This window comes from Garra rufa, chromosome 20, assembly GCF_049309525.1.
Source record: "Garra rufa chromosome 20, GarRuf1.0, whole genome shotgun sequence".
Lineage (NCBI taxonomy): Eukaryota > Metazoa > Chordata > Actinopteri > Cypriniformes > Cyprinidae > Garra > Garra rufa.
In genome coordinates this window covers 26582061-26589661 of record NC_133380.1, presented here as the reverse complement: position 1 = coordinate 26589661, position 7601 = coordinate 26582061, and the positions used below count along the sequence as shown (strand labels likewise).

General features: G+C 34.6%; 1 long non-coding RNA gene across 1 annotated transcript; it reads right to left on the bottom strand.

Annotated features, from left to right (window-relative positions):
• Positions 1 to 4967: 4967 nt before the first annotated feature.
• On the bottom strand, positions 4968 to 6293 carry LOC141293296 (uncharacterized). Its single transcript, XR_012340709.1, has 3 exons — positions 6132 to 6293; positions 5937 to 6032; positions 4968 to 5751 (listed from the first exon to the last, which is right to left on the bottom strand). It is a non-coding gene; the product is annotated as an uncharacterized lncRNA (long non-coding RNA).
• Between the last annotated feature and the right edge of the window lie 1308 nt (positions 6294 to 7601).

Genomic DNA, 7601 nt, shown 5'->3' with positions numbered 1-7601 from the left:
CAAAAAAAAAAAAAAACAATTATGGACTTCCTGACCAACAGACCTCAGAATGTTAGGATGGGAAACCTGACATCTGCATCTAGGCAGAAATTAAATAATCATAAATCGTCCAAATCTCAAATGTTTTTTTTTTTTTTTTAGTTTTTTTTTTTTTAGTTTTTTGGTTTGTTCCAACTGACAGACATTTATTTATAATCGAGTCCAGAGAAAATTTAAGCTTTTGATATTAATCTACTTCAAAACTAGGTGTAAGTTTATTATTCTTCCACTTCAGTGAACTTAAAATTAACTATTGTTACTTACCTTAGCCTACTGCACACAAAATGGCTTCAATGGTGTGATATCCATACTTAAAAATACATGTTAATTAAAACATTTGAATTGTACTGATTTATTTTGTACATCAGCAAGCATGCAATAGAATGACCCAGCGTAAAATGGTTATATAACACAAAAACAAACATAACGTGCGTACATAGTGTGAAAAACATCAAGTATTTACAACAGCTTATGATTAGGCTACAGTATAACACAGGTTAACCATTCTTTGAAAACATCCAGTTCATGAAAATATCTACTACAGCTTCTTAAAAGATTACAGTGTATAAGACAGGTCAAGCATCCTTAAAACTAAGTGTTTAATATCCCTGCAACAACACTACCTTACACAGTTTCTTCCTCAGACTTTTGCTCTGCAGTTGCAAAGTATGAACCTTTGCCACATGGTGTTGTCTCAACTTATGAAAGGTACAGACAACCAGTGAAATTAAGTTAAAGTGGTGGTTGTCTATGCCATTTTGTGTCAACAATGTGATCACAAAGACCAAATATGTCCTCAGACCCTACTTCTGCTTTCACAACTCTGTTTAACAGAGACACTGGGCACTGATGGGCTGATGAGTTGATGTTAGAGGCCCGTCGGATGCAGTGCTCAGCCGAGCGGATCACCTTAAAGGTACCTTGACTTGATATTACTAGGCCTCCGTTGTTTCTGAGGGTGAGCAGATGATATGGTCGAAACTACCAAACTACTACGACATACATTGCATATGCAAGTTTTCTCATGACTTGCCTAACTACAAATCCCGCAATGTAAACAAGTTTTCAGTTAGGCACCCAAAGCTTGTTGCTAAATAACTGTGGTCCAACACAACACCAGAGATTGGCTGAAAGGGAGACGATGCAATGTTGTCATCGTCAACCTCAGCTGGCACCACAGATGACATGTTGACAGCTGACAGACACATGGTGTCATCCTGTGGTTGAACGTTGCCTGTCTTCCCTGGAGCAATGCCACAGCGGACCATAATGCGCCGGAAATAATTCTGGAAGTGAGCAACACTTGGATTGTTGTTCCATCCACCTGAAATTAAAAGGGTAAGTATATTCCAGGTAAGTATTTCAGACAAGTGTGTTTTTAACAGCTGTATCCAGTAGGTGTGGAAGGTGTGTGAATTTTGTGTCTTGATTATGTGTGTTTTTGTAGAATTCTGTTTGTTTTCTCTCAACAACATTGCTCACTTCAATCTCAGCTCCTACCTGAGGCCCTGATGGAGTTGAAAAACAATTCCAAGTGGTCTTGGCTAAAGCGGTATGTGCACACATATCGCTGTCCCTCAAGTAGCTCTGGTATCATCATGGTGAAGGAGTTGATGTTGATAACAAAACAGGTCACAGATAGATACCTTTAAAATAAAGAAAAGAGACTTCAATATTCCAACATTGACTATATGAAACCATAAACTTAGTCTGTTAATATTTACTTTAAATATTGTAAATAGCATTGCATTATTTGAACTGGAACATACCAGGTTAAGTGAGACAAATTAAAGGGGAAAATGATCTAAATGTAATGTCAGGTCAGAGTGCGTTTTAGTGACTGAAGCTCTTACCACTCCCTACACCAACAAACCTCCTCTTAGTCAGTGTGATGCCTTGTTATAATGTCATGCAGTGCATGTGAAATCTCTCTACTCATTTATCCAAGTTTTCCCTTTAATTTCTCATCCATCTGAGCATGTAAAATGTAGGCTTTGCAATGTGACCTTGTTGAGAATATTTGTAATAAAGTCACAAGAACACTGAGTAGAAGGATAGAAGCCAGAGAAAGATAGCAAAGAGGTAGACCTATTGATGTGGAATGTCAGAGACTTTGCTTGGGCAAAAAATCCTAAAAAATGACCCTCAATTAATAAGAAAATCATGCTGAAGTGTTGTGAAATACATGGAGACTGTTTTTTATAGGCTTTATAGACAGATGAGTTGAGAGTGGCTCTTGAAGGACCAGCACCACATTCTCTTGTAGCACTCTTTCCAGTTTATCCTCCAGAATCTGGAGAATATATTTTTGAAAGAGTGCTACAAGAGGATGTGGGGCTGGTCCTTCAAGAGACTAAATGGTTCCTGATGGTTTCATATCTAATTCTTAACATTAATTCTTACTTTTTTTGCAATTAATATGCATTTTTTCTCATCCACCTGTTTTTTCTGACAATGCAGACGCAACAAGCGTTTTTCTGTCCGGTGGTCATGCCTTAACTTTGCAAATTCCAGTATTGCATTAGTATTGCATCCTTCTCATGGGCATTTAATAGTTTTTGACTTTTCAGTCTGAGGTAAATCTCTTTTTTTGGCTCATTTTATCTGTAAAAGAAAATGTGCCTAATAATTCTGCACATCCTAAATATAAGGAGTTTTTCACTTCCAGCCTTCATGGACAATTATATATCACTTATAAATAACGAATAGTAGTTATTAAGATTGACGTGGTTTGGAATTGGTCAAATGTGCTTGGAAAAAAAATATGACCACAATATTAATGTGCCTAATAATTATGCAGACAGTGTATATTCCAGTGAACACTGATATTACATGACCAATGTATTACAGTGTATGTACACAGCTGTTAGTAAGTCAACACTGAAAATTGCTAATTCTTTTATGTAGGCCTACCTCATCACGCTACAGGCTGCAGTAACCTCCTAAACACCTATATTCTTGAAGCACCTACATCTAAAGTTACTCTGTGAGCTAATCTTACTTACTATATTTAACCTGTCTCTGTAATATATCGTCTCACTGTTATTAGTGATAACTAACACTTAAACATGTCCGAATTTGGAAGAAAAAAACAACTTACCTGAGATGATGAGTGCGCACCTGGTTGCTGGTCCGCCATTTTTGCGCCACTGGTTTAAAACGGTGACGGGGCGCATGCGCGGCTCGGGGAATCGATTAATCTTCATTCGGATAGTAATGCCTGGGAACGTGATGACGTATTTTTGACAGTCATTTCGCACACCGTACTTCGTGGTCGTAATTCGCATGGCGTGCTTGTAACACAGGTGTTGTGAAAACAAGTGTTGTTTCTGTGAACTGTCATAGTCGTAAATTTTGGAGTTGTATTCTAACAAACACAGAAAATCTCGTATCTGTAAACTGTCGTGGCCGTAGATTTTGGAATCCAATTCTGACAAAAAACATAATTACATACAATAGTTTTAAATTAAGCACGAGTAAATTAAAATTACACAGAAATGCTTTGAATTACGTACGATTATTTTTGACAGTGATTTTATTCCATAGTTTATGGAATTTTAAGAGGAATACTGTCCAACATTAAAAATGTATTCTGTGCATGAATAAAGTCCTTTTTGCAATGCAGAAAGACACTTCTCGATGTGTTAGATGTTTTTTGCATGTCCATTTATCTTAGGGCCTCAGCACTCAGATCGCCTCGTTTAGCGTTTCTATGAGCAGTAACAGCGAGTTTGAGCTTTTGAGCCATTCCAGAGTAAGCATGTCTCCCATATGCTGAAAAGCTTATTTCTGGCGAGAAAAAGCTGGTTCATTGAATTTTAAGAGGAATACTGTCCAATATTAAAAATGTATTCTGTGCATGAATAACATCATTTTTGCAATGCAGAAAGACACTCCTCGATGTGTTAGAAGTTTTTTGCACATCACTTTATGTTAGGACCTCAGCGCTCAGATCGCTTCGTTTAGCATTTCTATGAGCAATAAAAATGAGTTTGAGCTTTTGAGCCTTTCCAGAGTAAGCATGTCTCCCATATGCTGAAACGCTTATTTCTGGCGAGAAAAAGCTGGTTTATGCAGTGTTAAGAGGAATACTGTCCAACATTAAAAATGTGTTCTGCACTGTAATCCCGAATAAGTTGACAAAACTCAAAAAATTTGAGGTAATCAGTTACATCAAATTTTTTAAGTTATGAAATTTCCAATTTTAAGTAAGAAGAAACATCTAGTTTTGAGTTTGTTGTACTCACGCAAAATACTTTCTTCTTACTTAAAATACCCAAGTTACCCTGCTTATCCATTTTGATAGCATTTAACTTAATATGTTTAATTTCTCCAAACTTTAAATACTTTTTTTAATTAACTTTTCCATTTTGAGTTTCATAAATTAAATTAACCAAATTCTAACTCTGTAAACACTAAATGTATGAAAATGCATCTGTAATTTCAAGCAAACACACAATACCATTTTTGACATTTATTTTTAAACAAATGTCCAACAGGTAATACCAACATGAGTGTTTACGGTAAACATGCCTTCTATAAACATAAGACAGTTTCTATGACATAAAATTAATAAAGTATGCCCAGAATGCAAATACAAACAAACAATACTGTCTTTCTACAGTGTTCTATTTGATATAACAAATCAACATGACACCTGTAAAGGGTGAAAAGTCTCAGGAAAAAACAAAACAAAAAAACATTCAGGGACAAGTAATGCACAAAACCCAGTATGACTTATAGCAAAATAAAAATATTTTTTGAAGAATTATTTTGTAAAATATTTTTTAATAGAATTTTAAACTTTAAACATAAGAGCTTCAAGAAAAATAATTCAATTTGACAAAATAAAATATCCTAATAAATAAAAATACATTGATATATAAAACTCAGCCTTGAGGCATTCATAAAAAATAGTGCACATTCTGGTAAGTGACTCCTGTATAGTTTAAAAAAACAAAAAAAACAAAAAAAGAGTCTAGGACAGTAACTATCACATGGTAATATATATGAATTCAGTGTTATAAGGATAGTTCACCAATGGCTAAAAATTCTGACACTTATTCACTCTTCACTTGTTCCAAAGCTTTTTCAGTTTGTTTTTTCTGTTGAGCACCAAAAAACTGAAAAAGGCTGAAAACCTGTAACCATTTACTTCCAGAGTATTTGTTTTTCCTATTATGAAAGTCAGTGGTTACAGGTTTTCAGCTTCCCTCCAAATGATTTGTGTTTAACAGAAGAAAGAAATTCAAACAGGCTTGGAAAAAGTGACGAGCAAGTAAATGAAAGAATTTGAAGTTTTGGACTTTCCCTATAGATTCTAAAATGCACCCTTACCGATTAAAGGTACAGACATGTTTTTAAGTTACTGCCCCAGTGCCAGCCTTCAGTAAACAAATAAAAAGTAGCTCTACATCAACTCATTCTTTAATATTTGCACGCTAGGAGACAGTTTTCCATCATCCATGCAGAGTAAAACTTTTTGCACAAATTCAAAAGTTTTGGCAAGTCCTTTAGGATATTTTAAGTGAAGCATAATCCAAACAAGACAAGAAAGGCCTCTGGAAGTTGGCTATGGGTGGTGACCACTTCATTCTCCGGGACAACTGAGACCCTCACTGGATTGTAATGGATTGGAGGAGCAGCATTTTCATGGACAACTGTAAGTAGGGCCACTGGAGCATCCTCAGTCAGTATCTCAGGATTATCAATCTAAAAAATATAATTCAGAGACATGTTATATTCATGTTAGAACATTATCAATATGACTGAGCCAATATTACATGATTCATCAACTAGTGGTGACTACAAATATTTTAGTAAGTAAAGGATGCCCCACAACCTTCATCTTTGCAATAGAACATGCATTATTGTGAAAACAATGAATGAAGGCTTACCAGGGTGGTCCTAAAAAATCCTAAGTCTTTATCATGCCGCAAAACCGGAAGACCTCTGATAACGATAGTCTGTCGTGAATTTACATCATGCAGTTCCTGCAAAGATGAAAAACAAGAAGAAAAAAAACAACATCTAAATAAAGAAAAATCTAATTATATTTTAATGAATACTTTAACATATGACAACAACCATACCTGCTCATCATGAACTTTCAAAAGATTAGATAGGGTATCTGCTGTCTTGCCCATCTTGGATGCTTTTTGCCTTAAAATGGTCATCAAACGAGGTAGGAGGCAGTCTGGTTGTGCATAGAGTTTGTTGAGCAAATTCTCATTTGTAACACATTGGTACACTGCAAACAGCTAAATCAGACAAAAGACAATTTTGTAAAAAAAAAAAACCACATCAGAAAATATATAATAATCACTAGAAAACAATTATTATCCTTTTTTTTTTTTTTACCTCTTAATGTTTTATGCTTTACTCTGTAGTGTCTGAGGAGGAATGATAGATGTTTATACCCACCTTGCATTCTAAGTGAGCCATTATCTCACTTGAAACCTATAACAGAAAAAAAACACACACAAAAAAACATGTGACTGAAAATAGTATTAGTATGCAGTATATAACAAGTTTTTTTTTCATGCAGTATAAAATATATGTACACTGACAAAATATTATATTTGATTCAATACAAATAGTATTGGCATGCAGTATAACAAAAAATAGTTATGCTGTAAATAAAATATTATACACAGACAAAATATTCTGTTTAAATTAGATAATAATACGTCTAATTTAAAAAGTGTCTGGCACCGTCACTTTAAAATCAAATATAAAATAATCTTACATTTCATTTCTTCAGAAAATAAAATTATCTTATTGGCCAGCAGCTTCTGTGCAGGTTGAGACAGTTATTTCAGGATTCAACACTTCCTCTAGTCAAATTTATATAATATTAATATATATATATATATATATATATATATATATATATATATATATATATATATATATATAAAAATTGCTGATTTCAAAACACTCAGAACATTTATGCCTTTAACGTTTTCTATTAGAAACATAAATATTAACACATTGCAAATGCATGATATTTAACGTTAACCTCCTAAAGTGGAGCTAAAAGAGTTTTCTGCCATGCAAGCTGCACAAACAAAGTATTTCAAAAATAAAAATCCATGTTGTTGATAACGCAGTTTTAAAAATAAGTTCGGCATAAATGTTTTAATTTCAATTTTACAAACATTGTGCTGGTCAGTAACAGCTCCCAACCACAGAACTAACGTTAAAAGTGTAACTTATTGACCACAAGCTAACGTTACAGCGCGGGCAGAGGAGGAGCTTCCTCGCGTCAAGATTTAAACAAGGCTAAACGCGTCTCTGTAATGCAATGCATCTAAACGCATTCTGACTAACTCTACATTACTTTTAAATCTAACTGTGAATATATGGATTAAAACACTTACTTAAATTTAATTGGATTTGGATATTGTACTTACTGTGGAGTGAAGCGAGGCCGATCCGCCATCTTGGAAAGAACGAACGAGGCATGAGCGCGGGCAAGACAATTTACGTGAACATGGGATGACGTCATACGCAAAATCCAAGGCTGAAAGATTTTGAGTTAATAAAACTTTAAAAGAGAC